Consider the following 12433-nt stretch of genomic DNA (forward strand, 5'->3'; position numbering starts at 1 on the left):
CGCCCAATCTCTATCTCCCCTTTCTTGGGCAAATTCATGGAAAGGCTGGTCATCTCCCAACTGTCCCTCCACACTGAAGCAGCTGACTGCCTCCATGATCACCAGTCTGGTTTCAGAACATCCATAGGCACAGAAACTGCTCTCCTGAACACCTGTGAAGACCTGCTCTTGAACCTGGACTCTAACTTATCCTCTGCTCTAACCCTCCTCGATCGTTCATCTGCTTTTGACACAGTCAACCATTACATCCTCATAAATCATCTCCATGATCCCCTAGGCATCATGGATGGGGCACTGGCTTGGTTGTCCTCCAATTCATTAAACTGACCCTCCCACGTGCAAATGGGACCCTTCCTCTCCTCCACCTCTTTCTCTGCTTGTGGCGTCCCTCAGGACTCTATCCTATCACCATGGCTCTTCAACATCTACCTAGCCCCTCTGGCCCGCCTGATCTCCACCTTCTCCCCTCATTTCCAGTATTATGCTGATGATACACAGCTCTCCTTTAAGCTCCATTCCTCCTCCTCCTCTCCTTCCTCTGTCCCACCTGACTGTCTGTCTGCTATTCAAGCATGACGATCTTCCAACAATCTATGCCTTAATTCTAGTAAGAGAGAGATCCTTCTCATTGGGATGCCTGCTCTCTGCTTCCCCGCACTCTCTGGCTGCCCTCCATGGGCTGCCTCTCCTCACCCTCCTGTGAGGCAAAAACCCTTGGGGCCATCTTTGACTCCTCTCTCTCTTTCTCTCTGCACATCACAGACCTTGCTAAGAAGTCCATCTTTCAGCTCCACCTCCTCAGAGCCATTCTCCCTTTCCTCACCTTCCCCCAGAAGCTCAATGTCTCCAGAGCTCTGCTTCTCTGTAGGATGGACTACTGCAACATCATCTTCCTCAATCTGCCTCTTTTCTACCTTTGCCCCCTTCAACTAATCCAGAATAGAGCTGCAGGATTTATCCGTGGCCGCAAGCCCAGGGTGTGCATCTCTCCAGCCTTAAAATCTCTCCAATGATTCCCGATGACCGCAGGGATCAAATTAAAGATGCTTTGCACCATCCACAAGATTGTCTGGTGCCTGGGACCTCTCTCCTTCCAGCTTTCTCTCCCTAAATACCTGCATGCTAGAGTTCTCTGGTCCTCTAGCTTCAACTCTCTACAGGTCAGATTTTTCATCAAACAGAGAGTGGGAGGTAGATCCCTTTCCTCTGCAGGTTCATCCTTCTGGAATGCTCCCACTGCCCCCCTCCTTAGACTTGAGCTGGATCTTCTTAAGTTTCCAGAAACTCCTCAAGACCTTCCTTTTCTCCTCTTCCTTCCCTCTCACCCTCCGATGCTGATGTCCCACTGCCACTGCATCTGGTGTCTAGTTACTCCTGAGTCATACGGGGGCCAGACCACACCTGACCAGTCTCCCCTAGTATCCACTTCCAGCACTTGCCCGCCGGCCCACTTCCCTGGACTAACTTGAATCTGGTTCATCCTGTCCACTGCACTTAGTTAGTCATTACCCTTTTTCCTCTGGCACGTGCCCTCATTGGCCCCTCAGTACTGCTCACCCACTTGGGCCTGCCACTACAGCCCTTCAACCTCTCCCACCACCCCCCTTGTCTGCACTTGCAAGGTAGGATTATCACAAGGCCAACATCACTGTCATTGTTGTTTCTTTTTCTGGAAACATTTGTGTATAGGTGCCATACAAATGCACAATAAACACATATATTAAATAGATACTGTTTCTGCTACTCGCAATCAAGGTAAATCCACCTGATTAAGAGATGCAGAATGGCAGTGTTGATCCCCCTTCCTGGAGTCCACTGGACCTCATTAGGGGTTAGGAGGATATACTGCCATTGTTAATTCCACTAGCGGTAATTACTCAATTTCATTTTCGCGAGGTAAAATGGCATTAAACCCTCCAGCAAGTGCTGGGAGAATTTCCTCCACTTTACCTCCAAAGTTGGAATTTCATGGTGCACGGAATTGGCAGTAAAGTGGCAGTAATAAAATTACTGTACCGCCAAACTTGTAATAAAGTAATAAACCCCTCAGTGTTATTCATGCTGTTTATGATCCCTCCTGTTTCTACTCTACACCACCTTCAATGCTGGGACATCGCAGCAGTTGCAAAAGGGTGTGGGGAGGGGCAATACACAACATAAAATTATAGATGGGTACCTTTAAACTATATGCCTGAGCTTTGCTCTTTGTATGTATAAGAACTTACTTGCAGATCTCAGAACCCCTCATTGTAATATACCCCACAGTTGATAGCTACTCATCTGCAAGTATATGTATTGTTTGCTATTTGGCTGTGGATTGTGGGGAGAATTTAAAGGCCCCAAACAGAAGTCCATTTCACGTGAATAGCAAGATTTTAAACACTGAAACAAAAACAGCCTGGCTTTTTGTTTTTGTTTTTCAAGTAGAGTTAAAGAGCCATGTGGGAGGGGCCTACCTGTCATTACCAATGGACAAGCAGCATTTTAATGTACAAAGGAAGGAGTAATCAAAGATACCAGTCATATGGAAAAAAGGATTTTTAAACATTGAAAACAAAAAAGGCCTGCACATGTGGGTGTAAATAAAAACGGTTTGAAAAAATAAAACTGAACAAATATCACTGCTCACAGAAGAATCTCAGGAAAACAAAACATTATGTGTGGGTTGCCAAAGAGCAATGGATATTATGTTTCACCCACAAAACTCCAGTGACATTTGAAGAGCCACTTTGTCTTCATGGAAAATGCCAGCCCAGGGCAGACCCTGTTTCTGGCTGTGGTCAAAACTTCACAAAGGAAAGCTCCCACTTCAGGCCTGGATGTCACATCTCCCATCTAATGACCACCCGCAATCAAAGTTCCTGCTGAAGGTATCGAAAGCCCAGTGTTCTCCAGGCCTGCTGGCTCTGAAAGCAGGAACTTCAAGGAAAGTCATCCTTGGCTGGGGCATGACTAAAATGTGTGAAGACTGGGGGCTGCAACTTCAAAGAGCAAACTAGCAACTTCAGAGAGACTCATAAAAGACCTCCGGTCACAGGCTGGCCCAGGGAGACAGATGGCTGTGCTGGATGAAGCAGGTCTCCCATTTGCTGAACACACCGATGTACAATTAATTTAAAAGGACCATTATCATTTAGGCCTTTTTCTCAGACATTGTAAGGTGGATTAATTTCATGTTTATACCATGTTTGATGTAATTTCTAGGCGATTTTGGGGATATAAAATGCATCTACCTGTGACTCTTGGAACTGTAATGGCCAGTTAAAGTAGGTTTCTAGCTGATCTGAACATGTTCCAAATGTGAGAGTTGGTGAGCAGGTGGAAAATGAAATTAGGGATATGCTTAATAACTTACATATTCATGACTGTTGTACTTTTTATAGAAATTGCAGAAATGTGCCACATGGCAGTGCTACGTGCCCCACCAGAGGAGCAGGAGAGCCTGGGTGCTGATGGTGCAGTGACCCCCCCATCAGATGCATGACTGAATATATGCAGACCCACATGGTAAGAGCGTGGCTCTACTTGCATGCTGCTACTGCTACGTTCTGATCTGCGACCGAAATACATCTAAATTGCTCCCTTCACACTGCGTGAGTGTTAGAAGCATTTGAATCTAATTACAACCAACGGAATCATCCTTGGTGTCTTACGGTGCTGTTACCGGCACTTTTCTGCCACCATTAAGCACCACGATGCTGACCGCTCCAAGATGGCCACCTCGCACCATTTCCTTTGGTTTGCTGCATAATCTACACACCGGCAGGCAACTTGTCTCCCGATTGGCCACATGGTGCAATTTATACTCCTATCAGGAGCCGGCGGGCGTGAGCCGGCCCACCGCCACGAAGGCCCAAGGAACTAAACCCAGCGTCTGTCCCAAGCCTGTCCATACCCTTCCTTGTCGTTCGCCTATTCAATATGCCCGTTTTCGTTCCGCCCACTTCCGGACCACACGAGCTGTGCTACCAGATCCAGTCGGAACCCCTGCTACAGTAAGACATTCTTGAACTGCGTTACTGAACTATTTATCCCTTCTCCCACTTCCATGCTAATGCCCCTGCGCTTACCTATATTATTCCTGTGCATATGTACACACAAACTATGCCTCTGTGCCCAGGCTATCCTTCACCATCTATCCTTGCTTATCGATATTGCCCGTTCACCTGCCTTCCACGTAACGTGTCCTCGGGTGCGCTGGACCACCCTACCACTCTCTCTCACCCATTCTGACGCTGATCCATATTTAGTACCGTGGCTACCTGATATTGTTGTTGCCTCGTTACTGTCCTCCAGCTAACGTACGCAAGTGCTCTAGCTTCCCAATGTCGTACCATACAGCCGGTTCACACGTTGCCTCGGAGCAGGAACCACCCCACTCTGCCTCATAAATGTTATGTGTGTACATGCTTACCTGCTACCCTGTCCGACACCACTTTCAACCCGGAGCCATTTCCGAGGTAAACTGCCTAAATTCTATTTCTTCATTTGTACTGATACTGTACTGAATTTCCGAGTCACGAGTGCCTCAATGGTGCATCTCATTGATGCTGTATTCTTTCACGTGCCCATATGATGTTCTAGTTTGCTTTTTTGCATTGAACTTTGGAGTCGCAATGGTCTGAACTGCCTAATTACTACTGCTGCATCTGTCAATTGCCTCTGCTGATATTACACTTAGCTGCTGAGCTGATTATTGTTTTATTGCCCCATTGAAACAATACATATATATATGCCACATATTCAGAATTGCTGCTGAATTCTCTTGCATAGAGAGCTGTATTTCGCTGAATTCTCTTGCATAGAGAGCTGTATTTCGTTGCTTGGTACTGTACTGCTTGTACTTGCATACTATCAGCTATACTGCTCATTCTAGGTGCCTAAGTGGCTCAGATGCCCAATTGAATTACCTGCATCACCTTTACTCGTGCATACTACTGAGACGTCTTCATTACTAATTGCTATGCTACGCTATGTTATCATGAGTTGGCCCAGGTGCCTATCTACCTTACCTGTATTACCTATCATCATCATAGTATTTTAATTTATTATTCTGGTGCCTCTGATGCCGGGCCCACCTAATTGTTTAACTGTCTGATATAGATGTCCTCACAGGTACTACCTTACTCTGACCATTCTATAAGGAAAATACCAAGTTTAATAACCTTGCTCTATTTCATGGCATACCCATCACCTACAGGTCCCATAAACCAGGCTCATTTCTCTAAATTCCCACTAGATCCCATACTTGACGCCAGCTTGACCAAACAGACTAAGACAAATATGCATAACGCCACCTCTGGCCGACCCATATATCTCAATTCCCAAGAGACAGTTACCTTTGTATCTCTACCATGTGCCACACTTAATAGAAATCTCAGACTCTGTGCTAGATTAACTAAACTTTATGAACCTCTCCACAGGTCTTTACCACCCACCAACCTTAAAACTAACTATCAACAGAATAGGTTACTGAGCCACACTAAGCTGCCACTGTCACCGTCCACACCCAACTCAGATGCCTCCTTAACATTCATTAATATATCAAAGTCACCTAGTACTTCTACAACTCAACCTCTCCAAGCTGAAGTTGTAATGAAGACACCATCCATTAAAGGAGCACTCCTAAACGCAAGATCGCTCGTCGCCCATGCCCTCGCCATAGCCGACCTAATCATAGAAGGTAACCTTGACTTTCTCACTATTACTGAGACTTGGCTACATAATGCCGCAGGACCCTCACTTATGCTAGCCATCCCAGACGGCTACACGATAGTCAGACAAGACAGAGAGGGCGCAAGAGGTGGCGGTATCACCATTATCTCCAAATTAAGCCTCTCCCTCAGACTTGCTCCTTCTCAATCGTTTCAATCATGCGAAACCTTATCTGCCAAATTCCAGATAAATAACTCACAATCACTTACCATTCACTTACTATACAGACCTCCAGGTCCCCTAGGGACCTTCGAGGAGGACCTCTACAACTTACTTACCAACAACCTCAAACCATGTTCTCAATTACTCATACTTGGGGACTTTAATTTAGGTTTCCAGGACCCCACGGATAATAATGTCTTAGTGGTAGGCAACATGATTAATGCGCTAGGCCTGACTCAAAAAGTTAACTATCCCACTCACTTGAAGGGGAGAACGATAGACTGGATAGCAGACTACAATTGCTTAGCCACTATCTCTTCCATAATGCCCCTACTTTGGACAGACCACTCACTGGTGTCCTTTAAACTAGCCACCTCCAGACCTACTCCTATGGCCCCCATACTAGCGCCACCATGCTTAACTAGAAACAAAAAGTGTATTACTGTAGAGAAAGTTATCCCATCTATTTTACCTACCCTCAACGCTTTGCCAGAAAATCTAAACCCTAGTACCTTTGTGCATGAATTCAATAAGATCATGCTCTCTACACTAGATCAACTGGCACCTCTCAAACTTAGATCGAGTAAGCCCAAAGCCCATCTAAACAAATGGTTTACACCACAGCTAGGATACTTACGTATCCTGAAAAGAAAAAGCAAAACTGCTTGGAGGCTCTGCCCTTCAAACGATAATAAAGATAAATTAACCTCTCTCTCTGCGCTATACAAAAAAGAAGTCTGCCAGGCAAAACGCAACTCGTATGACGAGCGTATAGCTAAATCGAATTCCAGTATGAAAGAGCTCTTCTCCATACTAAAAGAACTTGAGTCTCCAATAGCTTTACAGGACACTTGCACTAAAGACAAGTCCTGGTGCACAGATATCCAACACAACCTAGCAAACAAAATTATGACACTCCAAAACAAAATTCAGCTAAAAAAAGAAACTCTGAAATCCGGGATCCGTTAAATACCCCCCAGACCAATAATCCTACTGTGGCGCATAACAATACTTTCCACTTCACCAAAATGTCCACCCTGGAAGTAGAAAAAATTATCCTCTCGCTCAAACCCTCCAATTGTAAAGGGGACATCTGCCCCGCACAACTAATAAAAGATGCCACCAGAGAACTATCTCCCTTTATCACTAAACTGATTAACGCCTCCTTTGCCTCAGGCACTATCCCTGCCAACCTTAAACAGTCATGGGTGCTCCCTCTCCCCAAGAAGCAGACTCTAGATCCCCTCATCCCCACCAATTACCGTCCCATTACTACGGTACCTTTTCTACTCAAGATTCTGGACAAAGCTGCATACAACCAGATTCAAAAGCATCTAGAATCACACAAACTCTTAGGAGAGAGACAATCCGGCTTCCGCCCTTTACATGGAACGGAAACGGCCTTAATTGATTTGAAGTCCCAAATCGACGAGCTGAGAGATAAAGGGAGGACAGTACTTCTGCAACTCTTGGACCTCTCAGCGGCCTTCGATTTAGTGGATCACAAAGTCCTCTGTAGACACTTGGACTCTGCAGAGCATTTCTCCTCTGAGGCCATCAGATGGAGTGAGTCATTCCGAAGTGAAAGAACTATGAGGGTCTTCTCTCCCTCAGCAGCTGCAGATCCTATCCCTATTTCGTGCTGTGTCCCCCCGGGCTCCTGTGTCTCCCCAACTCTATATATCATCTTCACTAAGCCCCTGTTCGATGATCTGGACCATCTAGGTATCACCTACACTAATTATGCAGATGATACACAGATCCTCCTCCCGCTTTCTGGGGATCATAACAAGGACATGGAATTGGTGAACAAGGTTTATCTTATCATCCAGGCATGGATGCCACTCATGGCCTCTGCCTTAACGATGATAAGACTGAGTTGATAATCCTGGGTACCCACGCTAACATCAAAAAACTAGGCCAGGAATTTTCTTCCTTTAACATAGATGGGAATATCATCCAAGTCTCCAAGGAAGTAAAAACCCTTGGATTCTACCTTGATTCCACCCTATCACTTGACAAACAGGTAGAATCCTTAGCCTCTACTACAGCCTATACTTGTAACTTGATAAGAGCCGGTAAGCCTTTCCTCTCTAATGACAGTTGTTTAATCCTGGCCAGAGCCCTAATACTCTCCAGAATTGATTACTGCAATGCATTATACTCCCGAGCTAATAAAACAATCATTCAAAGACTACAAACACTACAAAATAATGCTCTGAGAGCAGCACTGGGTATAAATAAAAGAACTCATATCTCCTCCATCAGACGCCAACACAAATGGCTGTCCACTGATAACAAAATACAACTAAAGTTGCTATCTCTGACCCACAGAGCCCTTAATAACTCCACCCGTAGATACCTGATAGACAAACTCCATAGGAAAATCTCTCTCAGACTGACCAGAGCTGCTAATTCCAACCGCCTGATAATACCTAACAACAGACTTACTACGATCAGTGGTAATAGTTTTCCTGTAAAGGCTGCCAAAACCTGGAACCTACTGCCACAAGACTTGAGAGTAAATCAACCCTACCTCTATTTCAGAAAAAATGTAATTCAATACCTTAAGTTTATTGACCATTAGCCGTTATGTGTCGCCTACCACTGTCGCCTACCACTGGCTGCAACTACCTCTGACATATCCGGCATATCTTACCTGTACTTGTATATCTGCAACCATGTAATCATCAGCGCCTTATCGGGCATACTATACATGTGCTATATCTGGTAAACTATACCCTGTACACTGTATATTCATATGTATATTTTGTAATTATTTGTGCTGATAGATGTCTATTGTACATTGCATATTATTCTATGTTGAAACCATGTAAGCCTTGTATCTTCTTATTGCTGCACCCTGTTACCCACGGGTCTGGTGCACATAAAAAGTGAATAAAACAAACAAACAAACAAACAAAACGTATTTGGTGGTTGGCTTATCTAATTCTCCATGATCAGCTAAACCAGAAAATATGTTTAGTATGGCAGTTGCTAGTAAAATTATGAAGTTGTGATACATAACTAGTTTTTGCCAAAAAGTTGAAAGGAGAACAAAGGGGAGATTACAAATGGGAATTGCCATATGGTGCTCCAGACCCATAAACCAATCCTGACTTGGAGGCGGGGTTGGCCGGAGAGAGAGGGTAACTATCCAATCCCAGTGGCAGGAATGATTGCAGGGTACTTCCCCAAGATTGTAAAATTGGTGATGTAATTGCTGCTATATAAGGGGGACTGCACTAGGACAGAGGACACACAAAAACCGGGGAGACAGAAAAAGGAGAAAGACAGGAGGACAGAGAGAATAGACCATCAGGAAGGCTGCTGACACTTACCATCTGACAGCTGTAAGGAGACACCAGAGAAGATTATTGAGTGTGCATCTGGGTGGAGCTGTCTATTTCTATGAAGGTCTCAAAGCTGACTGGGTCCTGTGGTGTAGAGCACGAGGCCATCTTTGAGAGTGGAGTGACCAGAACCCAGCCCTATCGTTCCAGCGTGTCCTGAGATGCAGCTGGATTTCCTGAACCTTAAACAGAGGGTTGCTATGTAAGTAGAACTAAACCCTGGAAAACCAAAAGGTGTGGGGAGTGTGCTTGCCTTGAATCCTTTCCCTTTATAGTGGGTGGGGCGGGGGGTCAAAACGGTGTACATCCTTAGCCAATGTAACCAAAAATATAAATTTAATTAATTCCGCATTTGGCAGAACAGTATGGGTGAATTTTGTTAAAATTCAAAGTTAACAAAGCTCACTTCCCAGTATGCGCCTACAACACCTATAATTTTATTAGTTAGTCTTTGCTGTCCAGCTGACCCCGACTTCTTTAAGGAAGAGGGGTGCCTTTGTTCTTAAATCGCTCCAAACCTTTTATCCAGCTTCCCCAACACAGGCCTTTTCGTAAGAGGGGTCTGAAATCCAAAATTCCCCAAAGCATTTCAATTTTTCTGTCTGAATTCCCAACATAGACCAAAGCAAGGGGGGGTCTGAAAAACAAAGCGATAAATCACCCTGTGTTTATTTTAGAACCAAAAGTGTGGGCGAAATTATAATTGCCATTTGTATTTTTTTTTTACATTTCCATGCTAATTTCTATTACTTTTAATTTAAATAAATACCAATATATTTCCTGTACACCGGCCTGGTTCTTGGCTCGTTGTTAGCTCAGGGGAGAGGGACCCAAGGGGCAGGATATTTGTCCGAGATAGAGCTAAAAAAAGACTCTGTTAAACTGTTTGTTGCAAAACCACGTGAGTGGGGAGGGAAGGAACTCCCCGAATTGAGTGTAGCTTCTCAATAAACCGTTACAGGATTGATCATAACTATGGGAATGTGTTCTTGGATGACTGTGCCCACGCCTCAGGCTCTGGCTGGCCTATAGAGGAATAGACCCATGACCGAACCAAAAACGCAAAATACTGGTGTTGGACCATTCTTTTGGTCAAAGTGGGCCACTTTTATGTTGGCCAGTTTTATGAGTTACTTCATTATGCGGCTCATAGTTTTGGCCAGTTTTGCTGACTAAATATTCTTTAAAATGCACCATTTGCATGACATTTTATCCGAAAACTCCCCTTGAGTAATATTCAGTCCGTCACAAAATGAATGAATAGCAATTTGCAACTGTGGGCCACTTTTCATTGGTGCTGGTGACAATTGTATGGCCCAGTCTGACCCTGCTGGGCACCTAAGTGCTGCATAGTACATGGAACCAGCTAAATGGTGCCATCGTTGTAACTACCTCAATTGATGAAAGTCTGATTTGCCAGGGGGGATATCATCCCTACAAGTTGCAATACAAGGAGCGCCTTATCCCATGATTTTTTGTGCACATAGGCATGGCCCTCGCTTTGCTATGCAAATAACCACGATACCCTCAGAATAAATAAACAGTGCGCACATGGGGCCTGATTTACAACAGTGTTTTACAATGGAGCAAAACCAAAAACACGAAAGGAGGTAGAAGGGAAAGGAAACCCATAATCGACCACCCTCATGAAGGTCAACAACCTCTAGTACTTTACAATGGGGTCAAACAGGCATCTTGTTTGTATTCCACATAGGTGACCATTGGATTAACAACGTGATTGTAGACAAAACTACCCTATTTCATTAAATTGTCAGGCAGTTTCTAGAAAAGTTAAATAATTTTTTATTGATGAGAGAAGTCAATCATAAAAATATATGCAAAGACAATCAACAATGATAAAATTAGAAAAAGAACATCGGTGCAACAACATAGAAAAAACGACAAACAGTAAGTCTACGGTGTGGGGGGGCAGAGCAAGGTCAGGGAACTGTCGCGTCAATATCTACAGATAGTGCACTGTGTAGCGCCACAAGGCGCTATTTAAGATAAAACCCAAGGACCAACACGTTAATTGGGTCTCTAATATTTCAGTTCTTTCTACACAGAAATGTACATAATGGCGTGAAATCAATGTGCCACTCTAGTATTTCAATGGAACATACATCCACAAAAAAAAAAAAACACTGTTGAATCCACTTGACACCTACGGAAAAGAAAAAACAAGAAGGGACAATTAGAACGATTGTCCTAATGTCCAGCCAACACAAGCCAGTATACAATTTACCAGTTGCAAGTGCAATTGCTAACTCGATTAGGCTAATTTCAAAGTGTCCTTTAAATCAACACATTAAGCCAGCATAAAGGCAGTCACAGGGGTCCAAAAACAACTTAACCTCCCATATCTATAGCTACATCAACTCATGGCTCCTAAAATCAAGCCTCTGTTACTCTTCCCAGGTACTTATCACAATCGTATGGTGTTTGCATAGTGCTTGTCGAAATAGTATTTCCAAATACATTTGCTTACCATCCATTTGATGGTCCAGGGGGTCCAACGGCCAAATCACCTAATTGGCTCAAAGGGCAAGAAGGTACAGAGCATAGGGGTCCTCACTGCGGGCTAATGGTCCATCAGAATGGTCACCCATTGAAAAACGTGTTTGTAAATAAAGGCCATTATCTTCACCTATTTGAACATTGAGCATTGGTTCGCAGTGCCTTCTGCGCCATCACAAGCCGAAAATGCCACTTCAGTGTGATGGCTTGTAACAAAAACAGCGTAGTGTATAAAAAACGCAATACTTCCCACTCAGACAATTGCCATTCGCGGAGCTATTAACGTACAAAGAACGCTGACCGAAAAAGAAATCTAGAAAGAAACATGTAACTAACCAAGTCATTTTCATAATATATAAGAGTTCCCGCGAGATATGTGTTATGTTAGGTTATTTTATGTTGTCTATCCCCGCGCACCGCCACCACACAGGGGCAGTCTCCAGGCGCTCTTGCTGTTCCGCTTCTGCGAGCATCCGCGTTTTCGGACCTTGTTGACAAATGACGCATTTTTTATTTGACGCGCGGGTTGTTGCGCCGGTAGCAGCCGCGTTGTGCTGAAGGCCTGCCAGGACGTTCCCGGCAGGCGGTGGCAGACACGACACCCCACCTCTTAGCAAGACAGAGAGTACTTTCGGGGTTCCCCCTGCGGGCACCAGCGCAGACAGTTCCCCCGGAGGGGGCCCGAG

The sequence above is a fragment of the Ambystoma mexicanum genome, chromosome 8 (assembly GCF_040938575.1).
Source record: "Ambystoma mexicanum isolate Mex_15411 chromosome 8, UKY_AmexF1_1, whole genome shotgun sequence".
Lineage (NCBI taxonomy): Eukaryota > Metazoa > Chordata > Amphibia > Caudata > Ambystomatidae > Ambystoma > Ambystoma mexicanum.